Here is a 12,778-nt window from a genome sequence, read left to right as displayed (position 1 = left end):
CGACTTGAAAATGAATGAATGAATTCATTTTCCATCTGTTTTGTGCTTTTATTTTTATCAGGGGTCGCCACTGCGGAATGAACCGCCAACTTATCCAGCACATTCATGTTTTACGCAGTGGATGTCCTTCCAGCTGCAACCCAGTACAGGGACACAACCATAAACACTCATACACACACACACACACACACACACACACACACACACACGCATACATACAGCCAATAGCTTGTTCATTTTAATTTTAGCGCATGTTTTTGGACTGAGGGTGAAACTGAAGGAACCCGACGTAAACTAGGGCATAGAAACGCATAGAAACACCAACTTGCCCAGCCAGAAGTCGAACCAGCAACCTTCTTGATGCGAGGCGACAGTGCTAACCACTGAGCCACCGTGCCACCATTATTATAACAATTATAATTAATGATTTTAACCTCTTAAAACCCAAGGTCTTTTTTTTACATGCATTTTTTATTTCTCTTTGCTATTATGGCTTATTGGAACCTAATTAGAATAAAAACCTAAGTATCATCTTTTGATAAGATGTTATTTTAGAGAAAAAGTATGTCCATATATGTGGACTCGTGGTCAGAATTTATATAATACACTTTTTGCTGAATGTACTGTAAAGCATATTTAACATAGAATTTTAATTTAACATGTTTTGACTATCAGAGAGTAAAAACAAAACATTTTTCCCATTTTGGATAGTTAAAGATATGCTGCAAAAACAGTTGCAGGATGACACTATGTCTGTAACAAAATATAAAACATTCAAAGTATTTTAAATAGCCACTTAATAGCTAAAATGTGCTGTCCAATTATGTGGCCACTAAGCCCTAGGAGGTTAAATGAATAATAATTGTAACAGATAATAAATTAGTAAATAATTAAACATAATTATACATGGCAACATGGCATCATTATAAAATTAATAAATAAATAAATAAGCATGTTTATATGTCTAAAATACGTGTACAAACAGAAACATCTCGAAACATTGTTCTTTTTTTCCATTCGTACACAGAAAGGTCAGTGTGACCCTCTTAAAATATTTCTTGAAGTTGGCAGAAAGCAGCTGTTTTTCTTTTCTCTTGCTCTCCTCTCCTCACTGAAGCTCAGATGAAGCTCAGATTGTGTCATTTTTTCTATCTTTTTTTTTTTGTTCCACTTGGGGTGATGACACCCTTTCACAACTGAACAGAGCGTTCGTGAAAGAAGTGTTTATGATGCAGACACCTCTCTTTCCTACTCTCTCGCAAACGTTCCAAGCTGCCTTTCATCTTATAACCTTTATAATGGTGCACATGCGGCGGTCGCAGATTGAAGAAACCAATCACGTTCCACCAATGCCGATTGCAGCTATTGTATCTCACAGTGACAAACGTGCACTTTAAATCTTTACTAGCGATAGAATTACATTCATCGAGAATGCAATATCCCTCTAAAAACACCCAAATAAGAGTTTACATTTATTAAACAATGAAAAAAACTTTTATTATTATTATTTAGTTATATATTAATTCATTTTCCTTCAGCTTAGTCCCTTATTTATCAGGGGTCGCCAAAACGGAATGAACTGCCAACTATTCCGGCATATGCCTTATGCAGTGGATGCCCTTCTAGCTGCAACCCAGCACTTGGAGTTTAGTTATATAAAATTATTCATTCATTCATTTTCTTTCGGTTTAGTTACTTTATTTATCATCAGGGGTCACCGCAGTGGAATGAAGCGGCAACTTATCCAGCATATGTTTTGCACAGCTGATACCCATCCAGCTCTAACACAGTACAGGAAAACATCCATACACACTCATTCACACACACGGTTAATTTAGTTTATTCAATTCACTTATAGAGGAATTACCAACCTACATCACACATGACGTCACACGGGTTCCCGGTTGCAAAAAGAGACCGGTTGCAACAGCAAACATGTTGTGTTGTGTGGTAGGATGCCAAATTCGGAAAAACTCAACTTTTTCCGTATACCACACTGCTTTTAATGCCAACCGCAGATGTCTTTGGCTAAAAGGGAGCTGAATCAAGTGACGATCTAATTAGAAATAATGGACTCTGCAGTTCTCATTTCATATCAGGTAAGTTTACGCTATATGTAATCACATAAACTATAACAAGGATCTACTGTGGACTTAAATGTTAAGTACATTATATAGCCTAATTCGTTCAATAACAATAAAATCTGATCAATGAGTGATGTGGATTTTGTCACGACTGCATTTTGATTCTTTTCAACTGGTTCGGACCAAAACAATTAGTGTGGTGTGAAAACAACCCAAAGACAGCGGAAAATGCTACAATGTATCAGTTGTTGCCCTTGGTCCGGACCAAATGAACCGAACTATAGATGTGAAAGCACCCTATAGTGATCGATGACTGGCTCGTGTACTAGTAGGAAGGGCTTTATTCGTCATATTGACCATTACACTTTTCCCAATTTAAACCTATACGAGTGACAAGTCTTGTGTATTTTCTAGTTTTTGGTACTATGTACGAACAAAGAGACAGTGACATGTATTGAATATAAATTTACCCAAATGAGAATTTGTAAAAGTTCATTCATTCATTTTCTTTTTGGATTTGTCCCTTTATTAATCAGGGGAATGAACCACCAACTTAAGCTATGGTCACAGTCGAGTTTGAGCTTGCGAAATTCTGTTGTAAGCCTCTGCGAAAAGGGGCAGGATTAAACAAGATGATTAGACATTTTAAAAAGCGAGCGATTGGTCCATATTTTAAATTTATGTACAAAGAGTTCATGTTTTGATCCTCGATTGGTCTCATGCAGTCAAGCGTCTGAGTTCACCAAGCTTGAACTTTGCAACGCAGCGAACTGCGAAACTTGTCGCATGAGTTTGCGTTTCCAGTCTGACGCATTTGTGTGCGTATGAATGGAAGTCTATGGGGAGAAAATTCCAGTGTGAACGCAGCTTCATCCAGCATGTTTTACACAGCGGCCCCTCTAGCTGCAACCAATCACTGGGAAACTTCCATGCACATATACTACGGACAATTTAACCTACCCAATTCACCTATAGCGCATGTCTTTGGACTGTGGGGGAAACCGCAGCACCCGAAGGAAACCCACGCCAACACGGGGAGAACATGCAAACTCCACACAGAAATGCCAACTGAGCTTGTGAGGCGATCGTGCTACCCACTGCATCATCATGACAACCCTATTTGGAAAAAGTTTTTTTTTTTTTTTTTTTTTAAACACTTTCACAAAACCATGTATAATTCAATACATTAAATCAACTTTAAAAACCTCGCTTTTTTCAGTGCAGTCTTATTAGTATCAGTTAAATAGGTATGCATTTACTATAATTAAACTTCTATGAATTACTTGTTTGTCCCAAGTAGGTAACTGCTGAAACGAGGGAGTGGTGGCGATAACATGTTTGTGCTTGTGTGTATGTGTGTGTGTCTGTGAATGGACTGTAGGTGCCACCTGGGTACTAATGAGTGAGTAATTAGGCTCTGGCACATGCACAGACAGCCACACCTCGCTCCTTAGGACCCCAGCCACCATATGCTGCACCAGTTGGGAGCTCAACTTGCCAAGAACTCCAGAAGAAAGAGAAAAGTAAGTGAAAATAAAACCTCATCTCCTTCCTTCTTCACAGCTGTACTTTCTCTCTCTCTCTCTCTCTCTCTCTCTCTCTCTCTCTCTCTTTCTGAACATTCCGGCCAGTGTGACATAAAACTGCACAACTTGCTCAGCTAGATGCATTTAAAAATCACAGGTAAACGGAGTCAATCTCATATTGAAGAACGAAGAAAGTAAAGTGGGTAATTTCCTAAGTGCCAGCTCTATTCATGCCAGTGTAGCTTGAGCTCAAACGCATTCAGAATGCTAACAAAAGAAGAGGTGTGTCCCTAAAAAAGGGAAAGCTGGGCTGGGGGTCTGTAGTTGAGGATTAAAGTGGTTTGATTTCTTTTTTATGGGTGGAGAAAACTGACCCTGGATGACTGGAGAAAAGCACAAATGTGGCGGAAATACTTGAGCTGTGGAGAAAATGTGCTTTTAACTGCTTTCAGGACCGTGTCAAATCAACAGATGCTAGCCAAATGTTGGCGGCTCTATTTGTTTGTCAGCTTCTCAAATGTTGTGCCTCCCCACTGTGAAATTTGTGAACAAAGTCCCATAGAGGAGGTACCATTCAGATACCCTCTGCTCCTGACAAGCGCAAGTCATTTCTGGGTCACATTTGGACCATTTGTGGGACAGAAAGAACACACACATACAAAACAGATATGCTTAACCATCTGCTCAGGGTGTCTGTTGTGGTGTAACTTTACCTCAAGCAAACTCTCCAGGAAGGACAGCAACAGCGTAGTCTGCAGAGAAATTTGTAATACTTGAGTTGATGTACAAATACTGTGGTTTAAAGTATTTTACATGAGTAAATGCACACAAGTACTGTAATTGCTTTTAAAAAAATAAGTAAAACTTATCAATAGAACATTTTATTATTATTATTATTATTATTATTTATTTATTTGTGGCTTGCTGTTTGATATGAATCTATGCCCTACTGACAAAGATTCTTTTTTTTTTCCACAAATGGATTTAAACCCAGTACATTTTAATGGTTTCTAGTGTGCTTCAGGACCTATTCCATTATGATTGTGTTTGTTTTTTTTTTTTAATATCAACAATAGGAGGCAAGGAGTTGAGACCCAAAAGACCAATGCAGTTTCCATTTAAAACCAATATAATTTCCATTGTAACCATAAAACCATTACAAAACCATTAGAACTTGTGTGATTTGTTTTTGTTTCCCGCCTTCTGCCCTCATCACCCCTCTCCCCAACAGCAGGGGATGTTTTATGGGGTGTTCAGGATGTAAGCCACAATAGTTTTGTGCTAATTTTATAGAATATAACGAATTTCAAATCAGATAAACAAACTGGTCAATACAATTAATGTATTCAATGTTGGCTAATGTGCTAAAAGCGTTAGCTAGCCTATATTTACTGTAGAATGCAGGCAATAACTTCAGCATATATATCAGTTTATATAATCTTATTTTCAGAGAGTTGGAAACTTGCTTTTGCATGCCCTTTCACAGTCTTACCTTGAAAATCGCGAGTTAGCATGCAGCATTTATGAATCACAACAACAGTGACTCGATCGGATCACTTCAGTCCTGAACTGAACAGGATGATCCAGTTCAGCGCCGTTTTAGAGTCGATTCAACATGTTCGCGGCTCACAAGAACAAATTATTCTGCCAGTCTCAGCTTGAAAGACATGTTAGAAAAATTACCAGAAACCTAGAAAAACGCAACTTAATATAATAACAATAATATTTGTCATTAGTAACTTTAAACAAAATCAGATAAATCACCAGCACATCTGAGCTTTGAGATAATGAACACATGTTCATCGCTGATTGTGAGTCAGTTGATTCGTCGAAAGGAATCAGTTGAATTTATTTGAACGAATAATTTTCAAAAAGAATCTCAAAGCGGAATCATTTTATTTTAAATACGTTTGTTAAAAAATACGCGCCATCGTAAAGTAAGGGGGATACTATGAAACGACTCAGGTTTTGTCCTGTCAAGAAATGAATACAAAAGTTTAAAGTTGACACTGACCTGGGTTGTTCTTTTTGTGGGAATGCTGACTTTTGGTCATGTCATTACATTCAGGAGTTTTGGGATAATATAGATTTTTTTTTAAGGTTCTACCATAATTTTCAATGCAAGTGATAATTGTTATATTTGGGTATTTTAACTCGGATACCACAAAAGAAAATTTTTTATTTACAAATGCAAATTCTCAAGTAGCAAACCTGCTTTTGTGGTCTTCAGTAAAGATATATATATATATATATATATATATATATATATATATATATATATATATATATATATATATATATATATATATATATATAGTTGATTTCAGGATCAACTAATAAGAAGCATTACAAAACTGTTAAAATATGCTCAGCTTTAAAGATCTTCGTATGAGTAATCTTAAATTAACCTTTTAACGTCTTGTTTCCCCTTTCTCTCTTCTCTTTATTTCTAATGATGTTATTTTTTTACTGTTTCATAGTGTACTGTTCTTTTGTCAATGTCACTTGTTGATTGATATTGTAATTTATATTGCATGTAGGCCTACTGTCATGCATGTTCCTGGATTCAGCCATTTAAAAAAAGAATGAAAGGACTAAGAAATACAAATTACTTAAAATATTTCTAGTATTTCTACCATTAGTAAACTAAAATAGGTTTCACCTCAGTCTAATATTAATAATTGTTAATTGTAAAATATGCATAATTTGCAAGTAATAAAATACATTTCAGTTCGCAGTTCAAACAGATCCTCCTTTTCAAACATGTCCTCTTTTAATCTCTTTATTTTGAAATAAGAACAGCAAGTGTTTTTAAAGTGTAACAGTAAATGTGCTGCACAATGAAATGGCTTCTAAAGTACAGTGAAGTAAAAAACACTTGTGTCTGCTAGTGCTGCAGAGCAAACATACAACATAAATGGAGCAAACAGATGCAAACATGTGAACCCTGAGGACCACAAGCTCCTGGCTCAGGCAGTATTGACATACTGATTTGAGGCCATTATTCTTATTATACTTATAGGCACAGCTTCCCTTCTCAGATGAAAGTGCTATTATTTGTTCAAGGCTCCTGGGCAATTTTTTTTCTCGGGCAGCACTGATCTCTGAGTTAGCAGGTAAATCAATTTTATCGGCCACGGCAGGTCCCAAGCACTGGCGTCTGTGTCCCGGTCATTAGCTATACTGATTTGTGTAACACGTTAAAAGTTGTTAAAGATAGTCTTTATTGACATCTCTACACATCCCTTTCACAGCATAATCTCAAAGGAAGCATCCATTCATCTTCAGCAAGGTTCCTGTCCTCTGGCTACAAGGGGCAGTGATATTTCTGCCAGCGTCCAGCAGGGTGAAATGCTGTCTTGCTTTCATTCGCATGTCTGATAAGGTGAGTCCAAGTATAAGGCTGTGGAATTCACTAAATTAGGACAACTTTTCGATGTGATTCAAAATGTCAGATATGTGTTCTTTATGATTATATTTAATAATGATCCATGACCTGTGGGACAATGATTCATAATTTACTAACACAGAAACTAAAATGTTTCTAAGAGCTTTCTCAATTACACTGTTAGAGATTGAAATCATACAAACCCAGCAGGCACACAACATCATAAGACATTAATATTAAGTTTGATTTAGGTTAAGACGTCTGGTGACCATAATTAATTTTTTTTTTTCAATTAAATTTAGCCAGCAACAAGGACAACATTATTTTGATGTCCAATGGGGACGTACAGATCCCGATACTTGGATGGGATATCGGTTCGATACCGCATATTTTTGCTGGATCTGGTATTGGCCAGCTGGTTCTGATCTACATCTGATCTTGCGCTTGCGCTAAATTCTGTGTAATTTATAAGCCAACAAAAGCTACGAAAGTAGCCTATTATAAATGCTTAGAAAGTTGTCATGTAGGCTACTATATCCCAAATGTTCTGAAGCCATTCTATAGTTTAATGTGAACTACTACCTGAAACTTTAAATAAGAAAAGGCTCAATAATACATTGGACAGATCCTCAACGCACTGATTTCTTTCCTTTGTACTGCTGTTTTGGAAGTGTCTGCAGATACCGGAGAGCTGCACGCTGTGTCTCAGTGATGCATCAAGCGCTTCATTTACACACCGGCTGCTCAGATGCGACGTGCGCCGCTCTGTAAAGTTATTCTTACAATAAGTTTCTGTTGTCTCATCCTTCCGAATGAGTTTATTCTTCCCAGGGAAATACTTTAAGTGCTGCGAATAGGTTTTAAGCCTGGTTTATTATAGTCAAAGTAGTTGATTAAAATATAAAGTAAAACTGACGGGCGCATATGGATTGTCATTAACAGAAAACTATTTAGCCTGATATAGGCTACTCTGAAATTGTGAATATTTCACTGTAATTTTATTTATATTAGTATTTTAATTAACAGATTAGTTTGTCAGTTTGTGTGCTTAAGCATAAGCAAACATTGTTTTGAACTTCACCTCAAATCTTATTTATTTTGTAGATACCTTACCAACATAACTAACCAATTATACCAAACAAGATTAGTTTAAAAGAAAAAAAAAAAACATTTTTCAGACTAAAAAAATTTTTCAGACATGCTTTTAGTTTCTCCATCTTACTCATGGCGAGTTTAGGCGAGGGAATGTTTAAGTAAAACTGACTTCAGACGGCTTAGTTTAGTCTGCTTCAAATCTGCTAGGAAAATATCAGGCTTTGCTAAAAGGCTGATTATTTTACCAACAATTAGGGTCAATAGTGGAAGCCATATGCAAATGCTCATAATGTAGCTGTCATGTTTACCAGCGAACAACCACCAGATGTCGCTGGTAAACACACACACACCTAGAACTACACTTTTCCTGGACTACAACTTCATACATGCTCTTCGCCCACACACCTGCTTTCTCATTTAGCTTGATTCACATTCACACCTGAGGACTTTCAGAGACTGATTACGCACAGTATTTAAGCAGCACACAAACTCATTCACATTGCAGAGTCTTGTCTACTGTTTGGTGACATTGCAACGCGTTATCCTGGTCTTGGTTTCCCGTGTTTTGTTCTTAGCCCTGTTTATCCTTGTCATCCTGTTTAGCCGCCTGCCTTATGACCTATTGCCTGTTTACTGACTACGATTCTGGATTTTCTACATATACCTGTTCATACCTGTTTTGACCATTGCTTGCCTGACAAAGATTAAACCTGCATATTGGATCCTACCTTCTGTTGTTGGTGTCACTCCCCGGCGTTACAGAAGACTCGGCCACACAATGGATTCAGCGGGTATCAAGATTATGTGTCTGCGTCAGGAAGCCCGGTCTATAGAGGAATACGTGGAGAACTTCATTCAGGTAGCCCATTTAACATCTTTGGATGACTTGTGCCTAATGATTTTCTTTCGTGGAGGACTTTCTGAGCCCCTATATTCCACAATGCCTTTGCATGAACCCCACGGGACTCTAAAAAGTTATATTGATCTTGCACTTCAAATGAGTGGGTCCCCCTTCACTGTAGGAGAGGTGGAGGACACCCCTAAATATTTTTTGGGGGGGGGCAAAGGACAGCAAGACCCGCTGGCAACGGGGCTTGCTGCTCATTCCATCACCACACTCCCAGCTCACAAGATGGCCGACTCCAGTCCTTCAGCTCACAAGATGGCCGACTCCAGTCCTCCAGCTCACAAGATGGCCGACTCCAGTCCTCCAGCTCACAAGATGGCCGACTCCAGTCCTCCAGCTCACAAGATGGCCAACTCCAGTCCTCCAGCTCACAAGATGGCCGACTCCAGTCCTCCAGCTCACAAGATGGCCGACTCCAGTCCTCCAGCTCACAAGATGGCCGACTCCAGTCCTCCAGCTCACAAGATGGCCGACTCCAGTCCTCCAGCTCACAAGATGGCCGACTCCAGTCCTCCAGCTCACAAGATGGCCGACTCCAGTCCTCCAGCTCACAAGATGGCCGACTCCAGTCCTCCAGCTTACAAGATGGCTGCTCCTCCAGCTCACAAAATGGCCGCATCCAGCCCTCCAGCTCAGAATGTGGTAAGAGTTAATCTAGCACAAGCTCAGAAGATGGTTTCCTGTTCCTTGTCTGTTCCTGCCATAGTTCCTGTTCTAGTTCCTGAAATACCATCACCTGAGCCACCAGAATGGCCACCACCACCTGAGTTACAAGAGCTGATGCCACCACCAGAGCTGTTACTGCCAGAGCTGCCACCGCCACCTCCAGTGCTGCCAGACCCTCCAGTGCTGCCAAACCCTCCAGTGCTATCAGACCCTCCAGAGCTGCCACCGCCACCTCCAGTGCTGCCAGACCCTCCAGAGCTGCCAGACCCTCCAGAGCTGCCAGACCCTCCAGAGCTGCCAGACCCTCCAGAGCTGCCAGACCCTCCAGAGCTGCCAGACCCTCCAGAGCTGCCAGACCCTCCAGAGCTGCCAGACCCTCCAGAGCTGCCAGACCCTCCAGAGCTGCCAGACCCTCCAGAGCTGCCAGACCCTCCAGTGCTGCCAGACCCTCCAGTGCTGCCAAAGCTGCCAGATCCTCCAGAGCTGCCGCCACCTGAACCTCCTGAATGGCCGCCGCCTCCCGAGCTCGCTGAATGGCCGCCGCCTCCCGAGCTCGCTGAATGGCCGCCGCCTCCCGAGCTCGCTGAATGGCCGCCGCCTCCCGAGCTCGCTGAATGGCCGCCGCCTCCCGAGCTCGCTGAATGGCCGCCGCCTCCCGAGCTCGCTGAATGGCCGCCGCCTCCCGAGCTCGCTGAATGGCCGCCGCCTCCCGAGCTCGCTGAATGGCCGCCGCCTCCCGAGCTCGCTGAATGGCCGCCGCCTCCCGAGCTCGCTGAATGGCCGCCGTCTCCCGAGCTCGCTGAATGGCCGCCGCCTCCCGAGCTCGCTGAATGGCCGCCGCCTCCCGAGCTCGCTGAATGGCCGCCGCCTCCCGAGCTCGCTGAATGGCCGCCGCCTCCCGAGCTCGCTGAATGGCCGCCGCCTCCCGAGCTCGCTGAATGGCCGCCGCCTCCCGAGCTCGCTGAATGGCCGCCGCCTCCCGAGCTCGCTGAATGGCCGCCGCCTCCCGAGCTCGCTGAATGGCCGCCGCCTCCCGAGCTCGCTGAATGGCCGCCGCCTCCCGAGCTCGCTGAATGGCCGCCGCCTCCCGAGCTTCCTGAATGGCCGCCGCCTCCCGAGCTTCCTGAATGGCCGCCGCCTCCCGAGCTTCCTGAATGGCCGCCGCCGCCCGAGCTCCCTGAATGGCCGCCGCCTGAGCTTCCTGAATGGCCGCCTCCTGAGCTTCCTGAATGGCCGCCGCCGCCTGAGCTCCCTGAATGGCCGCCGCCTGAACTTCCTGAATGGCCGCTGCCACCTAAACTTCCCCAATGGTCGCAGCCTCACGCTCCAGGCCCTCCGCTGCTCCACGCTCCAGGCCCCCCGCTGCTCCACGCTCCAGGCCCCCCGCTGCTCCACGCTCCAGGCCCCCCGCTGCTCCACGCTCCAGGCCCCCCGCTGCTCCACGCTCCAGGCCCCCCGCTGCTCCACGCTCCAGGCCCCCCGCTGCTCCACGCTCCAGGCCCTCCGCTGCTCCACGCTCCAGGTACGCCCCCGCTGCATGGTCCTGGCCCTCCATCCCTCCCCCTGTTCCGCCTCCGCTCCACCTCCCGCCTGAACAGTATTAGGAGTGTCTGGAAGCCACTCCTTAGAAGGGGGGCTCTGTCATGTTTACCAGCGAACAACCACCAGATGTCGCTGGTAAACACACACACACCTAGAACTACACTTTTCCTGGACTACAACTTCATACATGCTCTTCGCCTACACACCTGCTTTCTCATTTAGCTTGATTCACATTCACACCTGAGGACTTTCAGAGACTGATTACGCACAGTATTTAAGCAGCACACACACTCATTCACATTGCCGAGTCTTGTCTACTGTTTGGTGACATTGCAACGCGTTATCCTGGTCTTGTTTTCCCGTGTTTTGTTCTTAGCCCTGTTTATCCTTGTCATCCTGTTTAGCCGCCTGCCTTATGACCTATTGCCTGTTTACTGACTACGATTCTGGATTTTCTACATATACCTGTTCATACCTGTTTTGACCATTGCTTGCCTGACAAAGATTAAACCTGCATATTGGATCCTACCTTCTGTTGTTGGTGTCACTCCCCGGCGTTACAGTAGCCTAGTTTACAGCAAGCATCATGTTTGTAGTTAGATTGTGCCATCTGTCGTATACAGTGAGCCTATGATTCTGTTTTTTTTTTACTAAAGAATATGTATTATTTGAGTATATCGCCAGTGATAGAAACTGTATTATGTAAAAAAAAATAAAATAAATAAATTAAAACTACACAGTATTGGGATTGGATCTGTATTGGTCAATACTCTGAATTTTGGTATCGGGTTCGGAACGAAAAAAAAAGTTATCGGTTCATCCCTAACATTCAATAATTACGTCAAATGGCATTGCTCTTTGGTTGAGTTTACGTTGTGTTAGAAAGTGACCAAAATCCAGTGTCAAACAAACATCTTAAACCAACGACATATTGACGTCAAATACTGACATTTATTCATCAGGTATGGCAACCAAAATCCAATGTCTAATTGACATCATAGTGATAACATCCACTAGATCTGTGATGTCTATTTAAAGCAGGGGTCACCAACATGGTGCCCTTGGGCACCAGGTAGCCCGCCAGGTTCACATGAGTTGTCCGCAGGCCTGTTCTAGAAAATAGCTCACCATAGCACCACATATGAGTAAGCTGCATCTAATATTTTTATAGGTATTCTTTTTTAATCACACTTGTATTGGTGTAAATTTAAAAATTTCTTTAAGTTATATATTAAAAAAAACTTTAAAAACAATTTCAAACAAATGAAGTGTTGCATATTGATATTTATCTACCTTGTTAAATCATTGTTGACAACTACTGTGAGAAATCATTAATCATTGATCAATGTCTTCACAAAGATGAAGATTATTATCTATTAATAATAACATATAATTAAAAGTGAAATAAGAAAATGTGTTATTTAATAACTGGTAGCCCTTCATACTAATCGGTACCCAAGAAGTAGCTCTCAGTTTCCAAAAGGTTGGTGACCCCTGATTTAGAATTTACAAATGTATAGCCTTTATATAAAACATGAACTCATGTGTAAAAAAAAAAACGCTGATCATC

General features: G+C 42.0%; 2 long non-coding RNA genes across 2 annotated transcripts in view; one reads left to right on the top strand and one right to left on the bottom strand.

Annotated features, from left to right (window-relative positions):
• Positions 1-3,158: 3,158 nt before the first annotated feature.
• LOC141377584 (uncharacterized) lies at positions 3,159-5,459 on the bottom strand. The gene is made up of 3 exons (XR_012389955.1): positions 5,375-5,459; positions 5,103-5,267; positions 3,159-4,362 (listed from the first exon to the last, which is right to left on the bottom strand). It is a non-coding gene; the product is annotated as an uncharacterized lncRNA (long non-coding RNA).
• LOC141377587 (uncharacterized) overlaps positions 3,523-12,778 on the top strand; it is a 27,885-nt gene continuing 18,629 nt past the window's right edge. Inside the window, exons 1-2 of the long non-coding RNA XR_012389961.1 lie at positions 3,523-3,607; positions 6,865-6,995. This is a non-coding gene — a long non-coding RNA (uncharacterized lncRNA). The remainder of the gene's footprint in view (positions 3,608-6,864; positions 6,996-12,778) is intronic.

The sequence above is a fragment of the Danio rerio genome, chromosome 14, assembly GCF_049306965.1.
Source record: "Danio rerio strain Tuebingen ecotype United States chromosome 14, GRCz12tu, whole genome shotgun sequence".
In the NCBI taxonomy this organism is placed as follows: Eukaryota; Metazoa; Chordata; class Actinopteri; order Cypriniformes; family Danionidae; genus Danio; species Danio rerio.
Note: the sequence above shows the minus strand (reverse complement) of the source record. Positions and strands in the feature narration are given on the sequence as shown.